The sequence below is a fragment of the Myodes glareolus genome, chromosome 6 (assembly GCF_982192425.1).
Source record: "Myodes glareolus chromosome 6, mMyoGla1.1, whole genome shotgun sequence".
Classification (NCBI taxonomy): domain Eukaryota; kingdom Metazoa; phylum Chordata; class Mammalia; order Rodentia; family Cricetidae; genus Myodes; species Myodes glareolus.
Window position 1 is genome coordinate 108763964 of NC_142031.1, and position 22031 is coordinate 108785994.

Here is a 22031-nt window from a genome sequence, read left to right on the forward strand (position 1 = left end):
AGCCAAGATGTGGACAGATCAAGAGTTTTAGTCAAAATCATCTCGCATTCACGACATAGAACAAAGTCTGAAGGAGCAAAAATAGTTTTCCAAGGGGTTCTTCAGAATGAATGAGGAGTTATTCTTGGGCCCTGCCCCATCCTTAAAACCTACCAATACACACACACACACACACACACACACACAGAGAGAGAGAGAGAGAGAGAGAGAGAGAGAGAGAGAAAGAGAGAGAGAGATCTACAAGATGCTACTAACAACTGAAAGTACACACCATGAGGCTGCAGACTGTGGACCAGGGCTTTCACCATTGGCCTGAGGTTGTTTCCTTACTTCCATTGTTGGCAACATGTCAACTTTGGAATGCTTTCCTAATTATCCTGGACTTGACCTTACTGTTCTTGGAAAGAATCAGTGGAGGAAGTAAATGCCAATGTTATGAAAATGATCATGAAAAGGGCCAAAAGGAACCCAAGTTCCAGATTAACTCTGTTCTGGAGCAGGCTCTGAGGGAAGAATTGGAGTACAGTTGGCAACAGTCCATCAAGTCGTGATTTCAGTGCTAAATATGGTCCTTTGGCAACTGAGGACCAGATTAACTCCAAAAGTAGACCAATTTTGTCTTTATTAAACCTGCCCTTCTATTGCTGATTTAAGCAGTGGACAGAGCAAAGGCCATGTCTTGGCTTTCAGCTTAGAACATAATTTGCATACTTCATTTATCTTATTTTATTTCTAATTCATATTTTCTGTGTATGAGTATTTGCATGTATGTATGACAGTGTACAATGTGCATGCCTGGTACCCATGAAGGCCAGAAGAAGACAGCATCCAATTCTAGGGGAACTGAAGTTACAGATAATGGTGAGCAGCCACGTGGGTGCTGGGAATGGAATCTGACTCTTCTGCCAAAGCTTCCAGCCCTGCATACTGCCATTTAAATATTACAACAACCTTCATAGGGAGAGATGGGTCTCCCCATTTAACAGATGAGAAAAGCAAGGCAGAAACACATTAACCCGCTTGCCTGAAGTCACACAGACAGGGAATGGGAGATTCTCAGGAACTCTTTGCTTGTAAACTATACCTTTTACTTCCAGTAGCGACAAATCCATTTTTTGTTTGTTTGTTTGTTTGTTTGGTCTTGTTTTATTTTGTTTTTGGTTTTCGAGACAGGGTTTCTCTGGCTATCCTGGAACTCACTCTGTAGACCAGGCTGACCTCTAACTCAGAGATCCACCTGCCTCTGCCTCCCGGGTGCTGGGATTAAAGGCAAGCACCATCCCGCCTGGCACAAACCTATACGGATACAGGTTTTTCTACATGGATCTAGACTGTGAGATCTTCTAATCTAGTAGAGGAGCATCAAGGAACTGATCTTAAATAGAGTAAGGCCTGAACTTAGTTCAGGAGGAGAGACAGGCCCCCGGGATGAGTAGGAAACTGGAAAGTGGGCTGTAGCTGCCTTGAACACAGAATCGATGGGAAGCAGTTTTCTCTAACCTGTCTACCCAAGACTTCTGTCTACCCAATACACCTTCAAAGAGATTCATGACATGGCAAGAGGATACACTTGCAGTATTCTGAACTTCAGCTCAGGCATTACCAGTCAGTGAGCTTGGACCAACCAAAACTGCAGAATGCTAAATCTAAAACACTGCTGCCAAATAAGAAAATAAGAGGTCTGCCTCTGGGGCTGTTCTGAAGGGTTAACAAGATGGAAAAGAGTTAACAGTGGCCTAGAGCGGGCACTGCAAAATGCAAGTTCCTGTGCATGCCCTTCCCCACACACACATGTTACTGGCTTCCCAACCTTACTTTACAATAACTGAGACACTCATTCCTCAACATTTCTCTTAAAGTGAGACGAAGAGGGAGCATGGTGGGAAGAATGCCCAGGAAATAACTTCAGAGAATATGCCCTGTTCCGACAAGGCAGCAACAGTGGGTTGTAAGTAAAATGGTTCTTTTCATGACAATCTAGTGGAAATCTAGAATAACAGGTAAACACAAAAGCTCAAAGTACCCAGTCTGTGTTCTCATTCCAGCTTTGCCACTCCCTTTACCTGCTGTGTGGTATTGAGAAATGTCAAATTATTTCAACCGCTGCTTCCTCATCTATAAAAATGCCAGTAAGGTGCCAGTAAGGATTAAATGAGTTGGCATATATAAAACACTTAGAAGACATCCTAACACCTATTAAGACTCAATAAATGCTAGGTATTGCCATTATGGCATGCCAACTCCCTACCGTGTGCTTGCAGAATAAAAGGAAAATGTGTACAGCAAAACTCTACCCGTGGAGGCAATACACCATTGGGAACAGCATGTGTTCAAAGCCAGGCAGACCCGGCTTCAGTACTGATCTGGTCAAGTCACATAACCTGAAACACATCAACTTCCTTGAAAATGGAGTGGGTGGAATCTGATTGGCCATCTCTGCATAGCTATTAGCCCACACATAGCCATATTGTCTGCCATTAGAGCTTTGACTCTTTGGACTTGTAATGGTTCTTTCTCTTCTGCATATTACAGAGTTCACCCTTCTGGGAGGAGTCACATTTCAAGGCTTTGCTGAATTGAGCCTTAGTAATCCATTAATACTTAACCAGCATTATGGGGATGGGTGGGAGGAAAGCTAAAGAATGGGGACACAATAGAAGAAAAGAGAACTCAGGACACGAATGTTCCAAGACAGCTCACTCCTTCCCTGGTCCCCAAGGAGCTCAGTCCTTAGAAGACTTCCACTGGTGTGCTAGCATTAATTGCTCAGTAAGAACTATTCTTGCCAAGCTTAGCCTAACATGATGGAAGAGTTGCAGACGATGGTGTAAGACTTTCTTCTGTGTCAGTAGGAGGTGGATGTATTTGAAAAGTGAAGAGATGCTGGGCATGGTGGCACTCAGCACCAAGGAGGCAGAGGTAAGTGGATCTCTGTGAGTTCGAGGCCAGTTTAGTCTACATAGAAAGACACCCATCTCAAAGAAAATTAAAAGAAGAATAAAGGAAGGAGGGAAGGAAGGAAGGAATGAAGGAAGAAAGGAAGGAAGGAAGAAAGGAAGGAAGGAAGGAAGGAAAGAAGGAAGGAAAGGAAGGAAGGAAGAAGCAAGCCAGGCATGGTGCCATGTCTATAGTCCCAGCTGCTAGGAGAACAAGGAAAGTGAATGAATTGAACCTAAAAGTTTGAGACCAGTCTGGGCAAGGGGAAGAAAGGAAAGAAGAGGAGAAGAAAGAGAGGAGAAGGGAGGAGAGGAGAGGAGAGGAGAGGAGAGGAGAGGAGAGGAGAGGAGAGGAGAGGAGAGGAGAAGAAGGAAAAGAAGTCTTATTAGCATCCATCTCAGTGCTGTTTGAGATGGGAAAGATGGTTTAAAGGTGCAGCAAATTTGAAAAGCAAAAGTCCTTTGGTCTTCTTTGCCCATCTCCTCCCAAGTTGTTCTTCCAGAGCACAGAGAACGTCTCCAGTGGCTTGGTTTTAGTTTTTGTTTGTTTGGGCTCAGAGTTTTTGTTGGTGGCAGTGACTCAAAAACTTTATTTTTCCGGTACTAGCCTTCAACTCCTGATCTCCTCTTTCTACCTTCTGTGCCACTGTGCCCCACTGGCTCATATCATGTTAACATCCCTAGTGAAGCTCTCAGAAAGTTCTCCAAGGACACTTAAGCTTACCTCAATCTATGCAACATTTGCTGAATCCCTACTCTGTGCTCCTCTTTTTGCTGGTCATCGAGTTATAGAACCCTTGGCCTCTGGGATGCTAAGTCACCCGTCTACATACTTGACTGCTCCTCTAGCCCCTTCAGTCATGATAAAAGGGTTTCTTTCTTCATCTGGGCACATGGCTTTCAAGTCTGAAGACAAATCCCCCTGTTTCAGTTACAGTTGGAAGAGGCCATGTGTCTAAACTCAGACCCAAAGGAATAGAAGCAGAAATCTGTAACTGGAGGCTTCTCTCCCACCCACCAGTTCCCAAATAACCACTCTAAAGCTTACTATTAATTACAAACAATTTGGCCTATTAGTTCAGACTTATTAATAACTAGCTCTGGCAACTTAACCCATTTTTATTATTCTATATTTTACCATGAGCCTCATGCCTTGTTACCTCACATATTTCTTTTCTGGTGGCTGCTAGCAGCTCCCTCATCTCTGCCTTCTTTTTCCCTTTATCTTTGCTTGGATTTCCTGCCTGTCTCTATTCTGCCTGGCTATTGGCCAAATCAGCCTCTCTATTAACCAGTGGTAATAAGACATATTCACAGCATACAGAGGGGCATCCCATATCAAAACTTACGTATCTGCTTCTAGCAGCATGCCAGTAAAGACATCAAGGCAGAAGCCCACTGTCAGTCTTGAGCATTCTGTTGTCCTGCTGCCTGGAGCTTGTCTGCTGACAACCTGAACTTACACCAACAGAGCGGTAAGATGGAAACAGTCTGCATCCTTGACATAGGGGTTCTCCACCAGCCCCGGACCCCTACCCAGACTTCAGGGTGGGGATTTACCTGCCATCTATTTTTAAGCCATGTATATAATGTATGGTGGTTTGAACGAGAATGGCCCCAGCAGGCCATTTGAATGTTTGTTTACCAATTGGTAGGCTGTTTAGGAAGGATTAAGAGGTGTGGCCTTGTTGGAGGAGGTGTGCCACTGCAGGTGGACTCTGTGATTTCAAAAGGCTGTGGTAGGGCCCATCTCTCTCTCTCTCTCTCTCTCTCTCTCTCTCTCTCTCTCTCTCTCTCCCTCCCTCCCTTCCTCCCTCCTTCCCTCCCTCCTCCCCTCTGCATGTGTATCAGGATGCTTTTTTTTTTTAAAGATTTATTTATTTATTATGTGTACAGCATTCCATCCATGTGTGCCCACATGCCAGAAGGGGGCGCCAGGTCTCATTACAGATGACTGTGAGCCACCATGTGGTTGCTGGGAATTGAACTCAGGGCCTCTGGAAGAGCAGCCAGTACTCTTAACCACTGAGCCATCTCTCCAGCCCTGGGATAAAAAAATTTTTAGCTATTGCTTCAGCATCATGCATGTCTGTCTTTCACCACACTCCCTGTCATGATGGCCATGGGCTCACTCTCTAAAACCATAAGCAAGCTTCTAGTTGATGCTTTCTCTGATAAGTTGCATTCACAGCAATAGAACAGTAACTAAGACACTCTGGTTGTTTTAGATTCATTTTTTATGCTTGGATGGTTGACTTTGGGTTCTGTAAATCAAACCGCAAACCTTACAAATGCTAAGTGTGCCCTGTGTACTGTCTACCAATGACTAACACCCCACACCCTGTTTTCAGGCTTTATGACACTAGGGGCAATTTCTCACTAGTACAACATACAAGACAAAGTTCTCAGCCTGTGGGAGTTGAGCCTCCAATTCTGAAAAGAATACAGCAGGCTGACGTTGTCCCTGCCTTGTGGACAACGCAGGAAAGGCAGCAGGGATTGGGGCTGTAACTCCATGGCAGAGCACTTGTTTACCGTTGGTGAGGCCCTGGACTTGATTCTCAATACTGCAGCAAGCTGAAGACCTGCATGGCCAGCTACTAGGAGACGGAAGCAGAAGGACTGCGGAACTCACGGGGCTACAAAATTAGTTCAAGGCCAGTGTGGGCGACTTAGGGAGACAGTGTCTCAAAATTAAGGGTACGAAAAGAGAACTGGATGGAGGCCGGAGGAGCTCAGCAGCTAAAAGTGCACACTGCTCCTCAGAGGATCTGAGTGGACTCCCAGCATTCACATCATCAGGAGGCAGCTTAGGGCTCCTCTAACTCCAGCTCCAGGAGATCTGATGCTTCTGACCCCTGGGGGCACCTGCACACACATGTCACACACTCACACAGACGTATACATACACAAATGATTAAAGGTAAGATAAGCCAGGTGTGGTGGTGCACGACTTTAATCCCAGCACTCGAGAGGCAAAGGCAGGTGGATCTCTGTGAGTCTGAAGCCAGCCTGGTCTACAAAGCAAGTTCCAAGACAGTCAAAGCCACAGAGAAACCCTGTCTTCAAGGGGGGGGGAAAAAAGCAAAATAAGCTGGATGTGGTGGTGCATACCTTTAATCCCAGCACTTGTAAGGCAGAAGCAGATGGATCTCTGTGAGCCTGAGGCCAGCATGTAGCAAGCTGTTGGAAGCCAGGACTATATAAAGAAATCTTTTCTCAATTTTTAAAAAATATAGCAAACGAAAACTTAGAAAGAGAAAAGGAGAGAGGTGGAGAGGGAAAGAGTGGGAGGGAGGGAGAGAAAGAAAAAAGTATGTGCACATAAGCAGGGGATTTTATAGCGAGTGCTCACTTAGCATGCATGAGACCCTATGTTCAATCCTTACTAATGTGTAGCTATAAAGCCCTAGCTGGCCTGAAACTCACTAAACAAATCAAGCTGACCTCAAACTTGCAGGAATCCTCCTGTCTCTGCCTCTGGAGTATTGAGATGACAGCATGGGCCATCAAACAATGTTTATTAAATCTGGGACCCCATTCCAGAGGCCACCTACACCCACCTTGGTTCGGACTCTCTGGAAACGACACGTACAGACACACCAAAGCATGCCCTAGGTGACACTTTTCTTTCCTTCTTTCTTGTCTTTTCGGGTTTATTTTCTTTTGATGAGTGTTTCACCTGCTTGCTTGCATGTGCACCATGGGCTCGCCTAGAGCCTGGAAATGGGAGAAGAGGGTATGCAATACCTGGGAAATGGAGGTAGGGATAAGATTGTGAGTCAACAAATGGAAGCTGGGGAATGAACCCAGGTCCTCTGCAAGAGCAGTGAGCTCTCTTTACTGCTGAGTCTTCTCTCCGGCCCACCCCCTGATGCCCCTTAATCTGCTCAAACTGACAACATGACTACTGTGACAAGGAGTGTGTGTGCATGTGTCGTATTACTACTGGCAAGTTTGCATCTTCACCGAAATTCAAACTACAGTTATCCCTCCTCCAGGTAGGCTTGAGAAGAAGCTGCTAGGGTTAACTGTTAATATCATCATCTTCATCATCATTATAGGGGGTTTCAAGACAAGGTTTCTCTGTGTGGCCCTGGCTGTCCTGAAATTCATTCTGTAGCCTAGGCTGGCTGCATAACCTAATCTGTTTGCCTCTGCCTCAGGAGTGCTGGAATTAAGGAGTGCTCCACCAGCACTTGGTGTGACCCAATTATTTTACATATGTAGTATGTAAAAAACCATTGTGCTCTCTCGGTGGTGATATCCAAGTGAGATAGGTATTGGGGAAGAGATGCAGAAAGAACAAATGAGAAGCTCTTCGGGGGGACAGAATGAGAAATGAATACATTTCTCAGCAGACCTGTTGAGAAAAAGAGCCAGCTCCTAATCCCTCTTCCCCACTGGCCATAAAAACCAAGTGAACTAGTAAACACCTTGAACCTTACTAAAACAGGACTGGGTGGTAACTTCATGTCCAGCGGCCATTGCTGCGCTCTCTTGGTTTTGAATCCAAACCCAGCCCCTCCACAGCAACAACAGCTTTTTGTAAAGTCTTCACTTACCCCGTGTGAAGTAAGACGATACATCTCACTAGTTAACACGGTTTCAGATGGCTATTGCATGTGCTGACTCGACATGAAAGCCTCACACTGCTATTTCCTTCATGCAGAAACATTAAGTCCTCTGGCACATTTTAGTCTTGAGGGGGAAATGACCGTCCCTAAAACACGAAGTCGCTTTCAGAGAACTTCTCTTTTCCACCCCAGTTACTTCTGCCAACAACTCATTTTTCCATGTGCTTTATAATAGGAAGTCCCCACCACTGTAGCTCTCTGCTAGTCTGGCCAATTTCTTTTAGCTCCTCATTGAAAAATGGGGGTAGGACTCAAGATTATGACAGCCAACCAAATGTCCCCACAAACCCATAGATGGCAAGCTCAAAGGTTTGTGGGATTTCTGTAATGATTAGATAGACTGATTTCCAGGAAGATCAAATTAGCCCTTTCAAACACAATTGCCAGTTCTGAGTGAGCGTCAGGAGCAGAACTGTCCACAGCTCTAGACGTTCTCAGACATTGACTGACAACTGAAAACTGAAAGCCAGACCCATGCCAGCCTTCACTGACTCCCTCTGTCCGTGCAGACAGAGAAAAACAAGTGTTTGATCAAAGTCCAGGACTCCCCCCCCCCACCGAGGGTCATGTATAACCTTTGACCACTGCTATGCAGCCCAGAGAATAGACCCAGATTCAGGGAAGTAGGTTTAAGACTTGGCCCCACCCCTGTGTAAGCTTAAAGAAGCCACTGTCTCCCTCTGGGCCCTGATTGGTAAACAGAACACAATCTCGACTCTGGGTGAACTGGGCCAAGTCCAGCCAAAGACACTGAAAGAATTGAGTTTTTAGAATGTCCCAGCCAGGCATTCTGTGACTCCTAACTCTGTCATATTTCTGATTTCTGTCTTCCAGTTTTTTCCCTGAAGAGCCAGAAAGAACTAACTAGGCTCTCAAAGAGCCACAGGGGTGTGGAGCTGCCACCAACAAACATAGCAGTAGGAAAATCTTCAGGGGACAAACCCCTGTACCAGCACATAGAAATGGTAGAAAATGCCTTTGTCACCTTAGAGGATCAAGACTGAGGTGGAGCAGATTCTCAGCTGAAGCCGACCCGACAGTGTTTCATTTTCATGTGTTTGTATCTGAATCGCGGTAAGATTCTGTGTTTACTAAACAATGACTCCAGCCCAGGAGTGTCCCCACTAGGCCTCGGTGGAACCTTTCTACAGTGGCTAACCTGGGGAGTAAGCGGTCTAGGTGGGAACCTGCAGGGAAGAGGGAGTGGGACAGCCATGTCTCCAGGTGTACCTGGGTAGACGGCATGGGCATGCATCTTACCCAAGGCTGGGTCTGACTGGTCCAAGCTCTAGAGCCTCCTCCGATCTGTTGCCCTCAGTTTGCCCAGCCCCTTCTGAGTTTCTGTGATGACTAGGTTAACTTAGGCCTTTCTCCTCATCCGAAGGCTGACAAGAACCAAACTCTCGGAGCACTCCGGAGGCACAATGTACCGGGAGTGATCTGAGGTCTCCCGCTTATGGTGACACAAGAGACTTGCTGGCGACAGGTTCTACTGTTGCCTCCTTCTCCAAGATGCCGCCTTGGCAGGACACCAGGGCACACTTCATCCGCGGTGACCTCCACGCCACAGGCAAATGCGGAGCGACAAGGGCCCCTCCGCTCAGGCACAGCCCACAGCAGTGAGAGCCAAGCAACCGAGAGGTGTGCGTTCCCGGCAAAGGCGAGAGGGTGGCCTAGGCAGCAAGGGCGGCAGAGGTGGGGAGTGCACCCAGGAGAGGGAATTCCATTCCGACGCTTGGTATTTGTTGGGAGGAAATTCGACCCTCCAGGAGCAGTGGGCTGGTGTCTGCGCCCTTTCCTGTCTGGGCTTAAAAAGGAATTCTCCATCTGCCGAGAAAAACTCGCGCGGCGGGATCCAATCCCTCTGAGTTGTGGGGAGTCCTGCAGACACCTTCACCCGCCAAGGTCCTCATTCTGAACTGCTTTCCGCACGACAAACATCAGTGCCCTCCCCCATTCCCTCTCGCGATCTACCAAGGCGATACTCGGCCAAGTTCAAATATACAAGCCTCTTTTCAACTCTGTGCATTTTGTGTAGACAGACCACCACACACGAAGACACGGTCGGTCTGATATCAGCAGAATCAAAGAAAAGACACTAGTATTCTCCTGCCTTAGCGTGCAATTATTTCTGTGTTCTTTTTCTTGCGGGGGGCAGGAGCGATAAAACCTTTTTGGAGACAGTTTGTCGTTTCTAAGTTTAGCTATTCAGTTTGTCTTCGAAATGCTACTTGAAATGTTTTTCCCCTACACAACGCGTTCAAGAATATTTTTTTCTTAAAAAAAAAAAGAATACTTATATTGCTTTGGTTAAAAAGAAAAAATGAAAAGCAACCCAACAGTATAGGGACATAAAGACAGTTGACTGAAACAACAGCATGCATGGAATTCTCAAGACACAGAGGAGATCCACTCAGGGGCAAACAAGGCTAAGCTCTCCTTAGATGAAACAGTAAGTTGCAAAAGCAATCTGTGTCCACATTTGCTAGAGTGGAGGGGAAACTGTTGTGATGCTAATCAGATGGGGTCAGCGACTTCGGAGGAGATCATGTAGGAAACTTCTATTCCACATACACACTGCTTTGGGATGACAGGAAAGTGTGCGGCATTAACTTATCAAGGCGTCCGTTGATCTCTTTCTAAATGAGCATGTATTAGTTCATTACTTCCTCCAACGCAAAGCAGAGATTATGATGTCAGATGCCTTCCATCCCGACCTGCAGATTGCTATCACTGTCCACTCTCTGATCTTCCCATTTCCGTGTTCATCCCTCAACATCGTCTCCTCCCTGCTCAGTATCCAAAAAAGCTGCATGCTTTAATGTCTACTGCAGGTTTCCTGGTTTATATATACATGTCTTCCTAAGTCCTGTGACCCAAAAGAATGAAGGAAGCAAAAGTTAGTTCTGTTCATTCAATTTATTTCATTTTCTTTCTTTCTTCTTTTTTTTTTTTCTTTCTGTAATGGAGATTTGTTTGCTTATTTTTTAATATTTTATTTTTAGGGTCTGAAGAGATGGTTCAGTAGTTAAGAGACTGTTCTAGCAGAACACCAAGTGTCTCATTATCACCAATAACACACAGACACACATTTAAAAATAAAATCTTTTTTGTTTTCGTTTGTTTGTTTTTGAGACACGGTTTCTCTGTGTAGTCCTGGATGTCTTGGAACTCTCTGTAGACCAGGCTGGCCTCAAACTCAGAGATCCACCTGCTTCTGCCTCTCAAGTGCTGGGGTTAAAAGCATGCACCACCACTGCCTGGTATAGAATTATCTTTAAATATTTATTTTTATTCTTTTTAATTGTGAGTCTGTGCATATACATGCAGTTGCCCACACTGACTGTGGAGTTGTATCCCCTGAAACTAGCGTTAGGCAGTTGTGAGCTGCCAGACATGGATAACAAGAACTGAGTTCAAATACTCTGCAAGGGCAATTCATATTCTTTTTGTTTGGTTGGTTAGGGTTTTTGTTTGTTTGCTTGTTTGTTTTGTTGTTGTTGTTTTTCAAGACAGAGTTTCTTTGTGAAACAATCCTGGCAGTCTGGAACTCACTTTTTAGCTTTGAAGACCAGGCTGGCTTTGAACTCAGAGAGATGGGCTTACCTCTGCCTTAGGAGTGCTGGGATTGCAAAAGTGTGCTATTACCTGCAACTCATGCTCTTAACCACTGAGTCATGTCTGCAGCCCAGGTACTCAAGTCATCTAAATGAAAACATGATATTTTGCCCTTTGGAAGCTTTCTAAGTTGTTTATTTCCTTTCTTCTTCTCCTCCTCCTCCTCCTCCTCCTCCTCCTCCTCCTCCTCCTCCTCCTTCTTCTTCTTCCTCTTCCTCTTCCTCCTCCTCCTTCTCCTTTTCTTCTTCTGCATGTTTTGGACTTTTAAAATATTTATTTATTTAGTTGTTTGTGTATGTGCCTGAGTTTAATTTCATGTGTATGTGTACCATATGGATGCAGTGTCTTCTGAGGATAGAAGATTGTGAAATGCCATTGGAGTACTGGGAACTAAACCCAGGTCCTCAGTATAAAGCAGTAATCATTCTTAACCTTTGAGCTATCCCACCAGCCCTTTTTTTTAAATTAATTAATTTATTTATTTATTATGTATGCAATATTCTGTCTGTGTGTATGCCTGCAGGCCGGAAGAGGGCACCAGACCCCATTACAGATGGTTGTGAGCCACCATGTGGTTGCTGGGAATTGAACTCAGGACCTTTGGAAGAGCAGGCAGTGCTCCTAACCTCTGAGCCATCTCTCCAGCCCTTTTATGTGCTTGTTTTGCAGGACTTGGATCCATCAGAGATCTCACACCCGCTAGGTGAGTAGTAATGGAGCCCCACCCCAGCCCAGTCTCACTCCTGTCTGCCTGTCTGGGCTGCCTGTCTGGGCTGCCTGTCTGGGCTGCCTGTCCTCTGCCTGCAAATATCGTCGCTCAGTGCAGCAAACCAAGAGTGATCTTTTTGTTTGTTTGTTTTTGTTTTTTTCAAGACAGGGTTTCTCTGTAGCTTTGGAGCTTTCCTGGAACTAGCCCTGTAAACCAGGCTGGTCCCGAACTCACAGAAATCCACCTGCCTCTGCCTCCCGAGTGCTTGGATTAAAGGCAGGCGCCACCACCGCCCAGCAAGAGTGGATCTTTAAAACATCATTTTCCTCTTATTCAGTCTCAAAAGACTTCATGTCTCATAGAGGAACTAAACGGAGATGCTGAAGATTTCTAGGGGTGTGAACAGGTGTAGGAAGGGAGGATGCCGGGAACGAAGCTAGAAAGGGTAATAAGCCTGGACACATGGGCTGTTGTTCCGGGATTGTTTACATCAGTTTGGATGTCATTCTAAAAACCTGAACTCAGGGGGGGCTGGAGAGATGGCTCAGTGATTAAGAGCATTGCCTGCTCTTCCAAAGGTCCTGAGTTCAATTCCCAGCAACCACATGGTGGCTCACAACCATCTGTAGTGAGGTCTGCTGCCCTCTTCTGGTCTGCAGACATACACACAGACAGAATATTGTATACATAATAAATAAATAAATATTAAAAAAAAAAAAACCTGAACTCAGGAAGCTGAAGAAATGGCTCAGCAGCTAAGAACTCAGACTTCTGAGAGGACCCAGATATGATGCCCAGCACCTCCATGGAGGTGCACAACCATCTTCACCTCTAGTGCCGAGGGATCTGGTGTCCTCTTCTGCCCTCCAGAGACACCAGGCAAGTATATGGTGCACACACACTATATGCAGGTACTCACCTGTACTGTAATAATAGTAATGATAGTGATGATGATGATGATAAATCTTATTTTTTTAAAAAAACAAGCTGGGTTTGGTAGCACATGCTTTCAACCCCAGCACTTGGGAGGCAGAGGCAGACGCAGGTGGAGCTCTGTGAGTTCGAGGCCATCCTGGTCTACAAAACAAACTCCAGGACAGCCAGGGCTGTTATACAGAGAAACCCTATCTCGAAAAATCTTAAATAAAAAATGATCTTGAGTTCAGTTTAAGCTCAGAGAATGAACACAGCCGTATTTCAATCACACAGAGAGGACAAGGGTTGTATGAATGTTTAAAATATTCATATATTGGGGTCATCAGGATGGATCAGTGGATAAGGCCCTTGCTGCCAAAACTGACAACCTGAGCAGCCCACATGATGTTAGGAGAGAAAACAGTCTTGAAAGTTGTCCTCTGACCTTCGTACATATGTACCCATACAAACACACACACATAAAAATGTAACAAAGTCAGCTGGGTGTGGTGGCACATACCTTTGATCCCAACATTCATGAGGCACAGCCTGGTAGATCTCGATAAATTCAAAGTCAGGACTACATAGTGAGTTCCAAACTAACCAGAGCTACACAGTGATACCCTGTCTCAAAATAGGAAAAAAAAAATAGAACTGAAGAGAAGGCTTAGAGGGTAAGAGCACTAGCTATTCTTTCAGAGGTCTTGAGTTCAAGTTCCAGCAACCACAGTGGCTTGCAACCAACCATCCATAATGAGATCTGGTATCTGGTGCCCACGTTCTAGTGTGCATGTAGAATACTGTATACATAATAAGTAAATAATTTTTATTTATATATTCATATATAAAAATGGCATTCAGTAGCAATAAACAGGAAGAATCTACCCCCCCCCGCTTATCAAGAGACCTGATGTAGGGTTTTGCTTTTTTTAAAAAATTTGTTTGTTCTGTTATGGTAAGGGGGGTATTTTTGTTTTTTATTAAAGGCATGTGCCACCACAGTCTGATTCTTTTACACACACACACACACACACACACACACACACACACACCATGTTTTCTTCAGGTATGGAGATTGCTCAGTGGTTAGGGTTGCTTGTTGCCCTTGCAGAGGACCAGGTTTCAATTCCTAGCACCCACAAGGAAGCTCAAAATCATCTTTAATTTCAGTTCCAGGGGATCTGACTGACATCCTCTGCTGGTTTCTGTGGGCATGCACACGGCACACATGCATGCAGGCAAGGCATTCGTACACATACAGCTTTAAAAAGTAACTAAAGATATTTTTTAATCGTGTTTCCTTAGGTTCTCTAAATACGCTAGGCTCACACTCACAGTGTAACTTAAGCTTTTTCACAGGCTGGTTCCCCACCCTCCATCAGGGTCCAAAGACAGGTGCTCTGAGTTCCAATCTTGACTCCACCATAGTAGCTCATGACTCTAGTCACCATCTTTAACTTCCCTGGGCTTCCCGTTCACCCTCTCTGGCCTACAGGGAGCACTGTTGCTTACAACAGCAGGCCGCTGTGAATGGCAATGCTGCTGGAGCTCTAGGAAGTGAGACACAACTGTCACTTCCTCTTTCTGAACCCTGGAAAAGCCCATCCTTCTCAATTCTCCTTTCTTTTTTTTATTTTTTATTTTTATATTTTTATTGATATTTATTGAGCTCTACATTTTTCTCTGCTCCCCTCCTTGACTCTCCCCTCCCCTTCGACTCTCTCCCAAGGTTCCCATGCTCCCAATTTATTCAGGAGATCTTGTCTTTTTTTACTTCCCCAATTCTCCTCTCCTGATATTCCTGTTGGTCTCTATCCACCCAGCATCTTGGTGATTCTCAGTGCAGCTCCCCCTAGGTGTTGGCCTCCTTCCTTCCTACCCACTGAGATGCAAAACCTAGCTGCTGTCTAATGAACAAAGGGAATTCCGGGCTCTGTTCTCTCCTGGTGGTATTTTTGGGTGAAGGGGGCTAAACCTTTGTTAATGAGCATTTCTATTTTTATTTGTTTATTTTTATGTGTATGAGTGTTTTTTGCCTGTTCATTTTTTGTCTGCCCATTGTGGGCCAGAGAGGGTGTGGGATCTCCTGAGACTGAGTTACAGACAGTTGTGAACCTCCATGTGGGTGTGGAAATTGAACAACCCAGCTCTTCTATAAAAGCAGCCAATGCTCTTAACTGCTGGGCCATCTTTGCAGAACTTGCTATATATTTTCTATAGCATAAAATTCACTCATTTTAAGTAGAATAGTTCACGTTTTTTGGTTCCATGATGGTACAACCACACCAAAAAAAAAAAAAAATGCATTTTGGACTATCTTCACCCTCCCAGTGAGACCCTCCATGATCTCTATAGCAAATCTCTCTTCCCATTTCCAGATGTCTCTGTTCTTTTACCCATAAATCACCTTTTTTTCCTGGATTTTCAAGACGGAGTTTCTCTGTGTAGCTCTGGCTGTCTTAGAACTCATTCTGTAGACCAATCTGTCCTCAAACTCACAGAGATCCTCCTACTTCTGCCTCCTGAGTTCCAGGATTCAAGGCGTACATCACCACTGCCTGGCATTTTGGTATAATGAATAATACCAAATTATCTGAATAATTTTTTGGTAGTTGGAATCATACAGTGGTTGCTCTTTTATTCTGGCTTTTATCTCCTAGCATATTTTGAGGTTTAGCCACATGTAATACATATCAGCATTTTATTACTTTATCACCTGTGAAATCAGAGCAAATTTTCTTGTCATGTTTATAAAATTAACAACATATAAAATACTGAGAATACTTAATTCAGTCTAGATATTAGGGATGTGACACAGCTGTTGACAGAGGTTTTTGTCTCACCTAGTCCCACAGATGTTAAGTCCCAAAAAACACACAGAGGTCTACATTAATTATAAATTGGTTGGCCTATTAGCTCAGGCTTCTTATTAACTCTTATATCTTACATCTTAACCCATAATTCTTGCCTGTGTTAGCCATGTGGCTTGGTACCTTTATCAGAGAGGTATTATCATCTTGCTTCATCTGCATCTGGGTGAAGGTTGCAGACTGACTCTTTCCTCTTCCTAGAATTCTCCTGGTCTCCTTGCCCCGCCTCTATTTCCTGCCTGGTCGCCCCATCCATACTTCCTGCCTAGCTACTGGCCAATCAGCATTTTATTAAAATACAAGTGACAAATCTTTACAGGGTACCAAACCATTGTCCCACAACACATAGCTCAGTCGGCTGAGCATTCAGGAGACTCTGGGTTGGAACCCCAGCACTGAATAAAGCTATTGTGGTGACACAAATGTAATCCCAGCACTCAGGAGGTAGAGGCAGGGGATCAGAAGTCCAAAGGTCATGAATGAGAAAGATGGCTAATCCAGTAAATATGTCTGCTGCCAAGTGTAATGACCTGGATTTGATCTCTGGTTCTCACAGAGTGAAGTGAGAGAACCAACTCCCACAAATTGTCCTCTGACCTCGACACTGCTGTCAGGCCTTGTGCATGCCCCTCCTCCAACAAATAAATAATGAAAATGTACAAAGGTCATCGAGGTCATCCTCAGCCACACAAAGAGTTCAAGGGCAGCCTGATAAATATGAGACCAAAACATGAAAATAAGCTGGGCGTGGTGACACACACCCCAGCACACAAGAAGCAGAGGCAGGAGGATTTCTGGGAGTTGGAGGCCAGCCTGATCCAAACAGTGAGCTTCAGGCTACATAATAAGACTGTATCTCAAAAACTAATGATAATAATAAATTAAATAAAAATAAGCAAATGAATAAAATGAAATAAATAAATTACCTAGTTGCTGTTGTATTTAGGTCCTTGAGGGCCTGAGTTAAGTGCTTTATTTGAATCATAAAATTCAGATCTCACAACAGTCTTATGGACTGATTAGGTGACAGTGTTATATCTGCTTTCTGTCTGAATAAAGCTAAACTGTGCAGCTATGAACCAACGTGACCAAGGTCACAAAGCAAGTAGGAGGCTCAAGTTGGTTTTGTTTTGTTGTTTTTCAAGACAAGATTTTTCTGTGTAACTGGCTGCCCTGGAACTCACTCAGTAGACCAGACTGGCCTCAAAGTCAGAGATCCATCTGCTGCTGTCTCCTGAATGCTGGAATTAAGGGCCTGTGCCAACCGCCACCAGGATGGGAACTTGAATTTTGAGTTTTGACTCCAGAACCCAAACCAGAATTCTTTGTTCTTCAACAAAGTGGATGGTCCTGTGTTTCATTCCTTTCTAACATCTCAGAGTGTTGATATTTGGTTTTCTGAGACAGGGTCTAATTTTGTAGCATAGGCAGACCTTGAACTTACGACAAACCTTTTACCATGGCCTCTCAAGTCTTAGAATTACAGATGTGAGCCTCACTTTTCTCAGCCCACTGTGAATTTTTATGTTGGTGTATGGAAATGCGTGATAAAAAGCAGTGAGCCTGGACTGTGGCAGCCTGGGGTCTGTTTTCTAGGAAGATTACACTGGGAAAAGCAGCAGACTGTCTGTCAAGTAAGACTATGAAGACCCTGGGTTGTGTGAGTAGCAAGAGATTATCTATCCCTTTGTTCTGCTGAGCTGTGGATCAGACCTCATGCATATGCAAACAGTATGCAGGTAGGCCATCTACCACTCGCTGCTCCTCCAGTGCCTGAGTAATTTCCGGGCAGCATCTCTGAGGTTTCATGGTGAACCTCAGGCCCCACATTGACTCCAACAAGCTTGTTGGAGATGTGTTGTTATTACAGTACATCAGTATTTGTGTCAACCATGAGTGCCAAAATATCCTGTACTCTAAACCCATCCTAGGACTTCTGAGATATACAAACCCACCCTCAGCAGTCCTAGGACGGGTACCAGGAGTGAAGACCACACCTCACTCCACTGAGGGGATCACAGGAGGCGACCGCAAATTTTGATTATGGTGTAGAAGTGAGACACTGAGGCTCACTGAGGAGAAGCAAAGATCCCATGCCACTTCAAAAGCAGGAAACACAGTCACAGGCCTCTTACTGATAGCACCTTATTGACTCCTGCAACATCCTCACCCAGGGCCCATAAACATCCCAGCATTGCTTACTTGACCAATAAGAGTAAATGTTTGGATGTTTGTTAAACAACAGGATAGTGGTTCTCCTTGGGGTAGCAAGGAGCTGGTTTTGTTCTCTTTCTCTGGTATTGTGCCTACCCATGTCTTCACTTTGTGGTATTTTCTTGACTCTGTGTTTGGTTTTGCACATACTGCTTTAATAAAATTTATTCAAAACACATAAACTAAAATAAATATTTTGAACATAAACATCCCTTATAGCACCTGGCATGGCAAGGTCTCATTTGAGAATGTGAATGTGAATCCATGCTGCAGTATCGAGCTTCACTTACAGGTTAGACCTAGCCTGGCCTGCAAGGTAAAATCCAGGGCAGAGAAACCCTGTCTCAAAAATCAAAAACAAGGGGGCTGGAGAGATGGCTCAGTGGTTAAGAGCATTGCCTGCTCTTCCAAAGGTCCTGAGTTCAATTCCCAGCAACCACGTGGTGGCTTACAAACACCTGTAATGAGGTCTGATGCCCTCTTCTGGCCTGCAGGCATACATACAGACAGAATATTGTATACATAATAAATAAATAAATATTTTTAAAAAATCAAAAACAAGAAAGAAAGAGGGAGAGGGGGAGAGAGAGGGAGGGAAGGAGGGAGAGGGAGGAAGAAAGAAAATAAGTCCTGTGGTTACTAAGGGTTCTGGTTTCTAGTGAAGTCATGGAGCTGGGGGCCAAGGACGGCTGCAAAAAAGAGCAGGCAGAAGGTGAGTCATGATGTCCACTCAACCATGACCATGTGCCCAAGTCTACTGCATCCCTCTGTGATCAGTGCAGACACCCTGAGACTTGGTGGCAGGTTTCTGCGAGTCCGGTCCAGACCTCGGGGATTTCTTCAGGTCCACAGTCTGAGCTTTGCGGAACTTGAGTCTCTTGTCCAGCCCTTCCAGCTGGCATCAAAGGCCCTCTAGGAACTTCACAGCCACTGCACTCTGGAACCCCTACCCCAAGGGATGATACCTTCCCTCCTGCACCCCCCCAAACAAAAGATCTTCATCACCATTGGATATCTTCCTAAGATGGGACTGTGGGTGGCGGAGAACCAGAAATGCAGAACAGCCCCGCTTCTTCCTATGCTAGCCCTGAACACAAATAAAATCACAAACAGAAAGTTCCCCCTTCGCCACTCCCTGCCATAGTCCCAACGCCCAGCAGCTGAGAAAAGGGGTCTGTCACCCAACAAGGAAGACTTTGCTTTAGTCGCTGACCTCTGACTCAGTTTTCTCGTCTGTGAAATGGATGCAACACCAGTACACATCTCAGAGAAGTTGGGGGCGGGGAGATGGTGCGCTCTGAGGAGATTTAAAACGGGCTAGAGTGAGAGCTCAGTTGTTAGCAGGCTTGTTGCTCTTCCACAGGACCCAGGTTTGGCTCCCAGAACCCATGCTGGGGGCTCATGACTGCTTGCAACTCAGGGGGATCCCATGTCCTCTTCTGGCCTCTGTGGGCACCCGTATACTCAGAACACATACACATTCTCTCTCTCTCTCTCTCTCTCTCTCTCTCTCACACACACACACACACACACACACACACACACACACACACACACACACATAAAAACAATAAAAATCTTAAGGGGAAGAAAAAGAAGCAAAGCAAATTACACAGTAGGATCTCAACCAAACTTCCTTTACCCTCCATCTATATCCAGATGGCACTGGTCTCCAGCATCCACCTTCCGTCCCACCAGGAGCAAGCTCTTTCAGTCTGCCAAACTTAGAGGGACCACCAAGGTCCACCACCAGTACCCCAGCCTCCTCTGCCCACCTTCCCACATCCCATGCCTCCCATCTCCTATCACACTGCCCCCCACTGCTCCAGCCCGGGTTTCTCATGTCATTCTACACAGGATCATTTATCCAGTGCTCCCATCCCTCTTTTCTCCCTCACGGGAGTCCATGCATGCACAGGCAAATGGGGAGGAGCCCCTGAGGGAAAAGACCTCTCTGTCCACCCTCAGGGCCGGCTAGTGCTAGTGTTAGTGTCTCCCTCCTCTGCTCAGAGGCGTGGGTCTACCTCCTTGTGGCCGACCTTCAGCTTCAACTTCTCTCTCTCAGTCCTCAGCCCTGCCCCCCAGTCCTGCAGCTGGTAGTGTTAGAAAGCAGCCCCCACAACCCCCGCCCGTCCTACTCAGAGGCCATATTCACCCTAGCGGTGGTGACAGGTTGACGACTCCTATAACAGGCCCCTTTCCTCTTCTGGGGGTTCCTGCCTGTATGGAGCCTGGTGGAGGGGCCACCAGCAGGGCCGGAAACCTGTGAAGACCTTCTCTGGCTGGCACTGAGTCCTGTTAGCAGAATGGATGTTTTTCTATAATTACAGCCTTCCCTCCTTCATTACGTCTCTCATGATCCTCTGGTAGTAAAGGCCCAGCCTATGCACTACATTTCCTATAACTTACGATCATCAGATTCTATTAATAGATCTGCTGCTGCTGAGGAATCGGGCCCTGAGGCCAGTGCAGAGGGACGTTTCTAGAGCGAGGCTCCACGCTTAGCACAGAGATGCCCGTCTCCTCCACAGATGTCCTCCTTTTTAAAACATAGTTTGTGATTTTACTTTTTTAAATGATGGCTATACACATGAGGGATGTCCACACAGGTGCAGTGGCAGAGTAGGCCAGATCGGGTTGCGAGTTTCCTCAAGCTGGACTCACAGGAAGTTGTAGGTGGTAGACACAGAACTCTGGTCCTCTCTACAAGACCAGCATCTGCTCAGAACCACTGGGCCATCATCTTTAGCTGTCATCTTGGTGACTGTCTACACCCAGCAAGCTCACAAAGGATAGAGGAAATTAGTAACTGAAATATGTACTCTGGGACGCAGTGTTAGGTCACATGCTTAGTGTGCACAAAAGCCATGGCTTAATTCTCAGCACAGGAGGGGCAATCTCCTGTTGCAAATTCCTTTACCTGGCTGAGCCTTGGTTTTCTTTCCCCATCTAAGAGATGGAGATGATTATGAACTGGAATTGGTATTAATTAATTGATTAATTTTTCATTTTTGTTTTTGATCTTTCGAGACAGAGTTTCTCTGTGTAACAGTTCTAGTTGTCCTGGCACTCGCTTTGTAGACCAAGCTGGTCTCAGACTCATGGAGATTCACCTGCCTCTGCCTCCCAAGTGCTGGGATTAAAGGCATGCGCTGCCACCACCCAGCTAAATCAGAGTTGTTAGATTAAATTAGTTAACATTCATAATGTGATTAGCTTTAAGTACTCAGTGACTTTTGTTGAATACCAAAGGATAGCACCTCAATATCCTGATTCCAAAAATGTGTCCTGCCAGTGCAAAATACCTTAAAAAATATATAATGTGTGTGTATAAAACAGTTTTTAAAAAATATATACTTATTTATTATGTATACAATATTCTGTCTATGTGTCTGCCTGCAGGCCAGAAGAGGGCATCAGATCTCATTTCAGATGGTTGTGAGCCACCATGTGGTTGCTGAGAATTGAACTCAGGACCCTTGGAAGAGCAGGCAATGCTCTTAACTGCTGAGCCACCTCTCCAGACCCTAAAACTTAATCTTTATGTTTCTTTGCATTACTAATATTCAAGCCTAATAGGACTGCCTTTGTGAACTAGCCAACCATTCTTAGTTCTTACTGCTTTTTCTGAGGATACTCAAAAGGAGAAGTCAAGAAGAGAAAAAAAAAATACTCATTGAAAAGGATATAGTAACCTGGAATGGTAGCACACGCCTTTAATCCCAGCACTCAGGAGATAAAGGCAGGTGCATCTCTGTGAGTTAGAGACCAGCCTGATCTAAATAGTGAGTTCCAGGACAACCAGAGCTACACAGTGAGACTCTGTCTTAAAAATGAAACAAAACAAGCAAACAAAAAACAGTGATGGCTATAGTAAAATTCTTATTGTTTTCAAATATTTTTAAGATTATTTTAAATTATATATATAGGTGTCTGTGTGTGAATACGAGCATATGACTGCAGGTGTCAGAGGCAGAGGCATCAAATCCCTTGGAACTGGAATTGCAGGTGTTTGTGAGCTGCCTGACATGGGTGTTGGGAACTGAACACCAGACCTCCAGGAAGGCAGAAAGTGCTCTTAAATGCTGAGACGTATCTCCAGGTTCATAAAATTATTATTTTACAAATTATT

At 45.1% G+C, this 22031-nt stretch overlaps 1 long non-coding RNA gene across 5 annotated transcripts; it reads left to right on the plus strand.

The window, feature by feature from the left end:
• The first annotated feature begins 2647 nt into the window (after positions 1-2647).
• LOC125404325 (uncharacterized) lies at positions 2648-18094 on the plus strand. 5 transcript variants are annotated; one of them, XR_015002425.2, is made up of 6 exons: positions 2648-2919; positions 4300-4411; positions 8408-8647; positions 8958-9214; positions 11861-11894; positions 16831-18094. It is a non-coding gene; the product is annotated as an uncharacterized LOC125404325 (long non-coding RNA). The 5 variants fall into 5 exon arrangements; XR_015002423.2 differs by lacking the exon at positions 16831-18094 and adding an exon at positions 12065-12608; XR_015002424.2 differs by lacking the exon at positions 16831-18094 and adding an exon at positions 12069-12607.
• The last annotated feature ends 3937 nt before the right edge of the window (positions 18095-22031 follow it).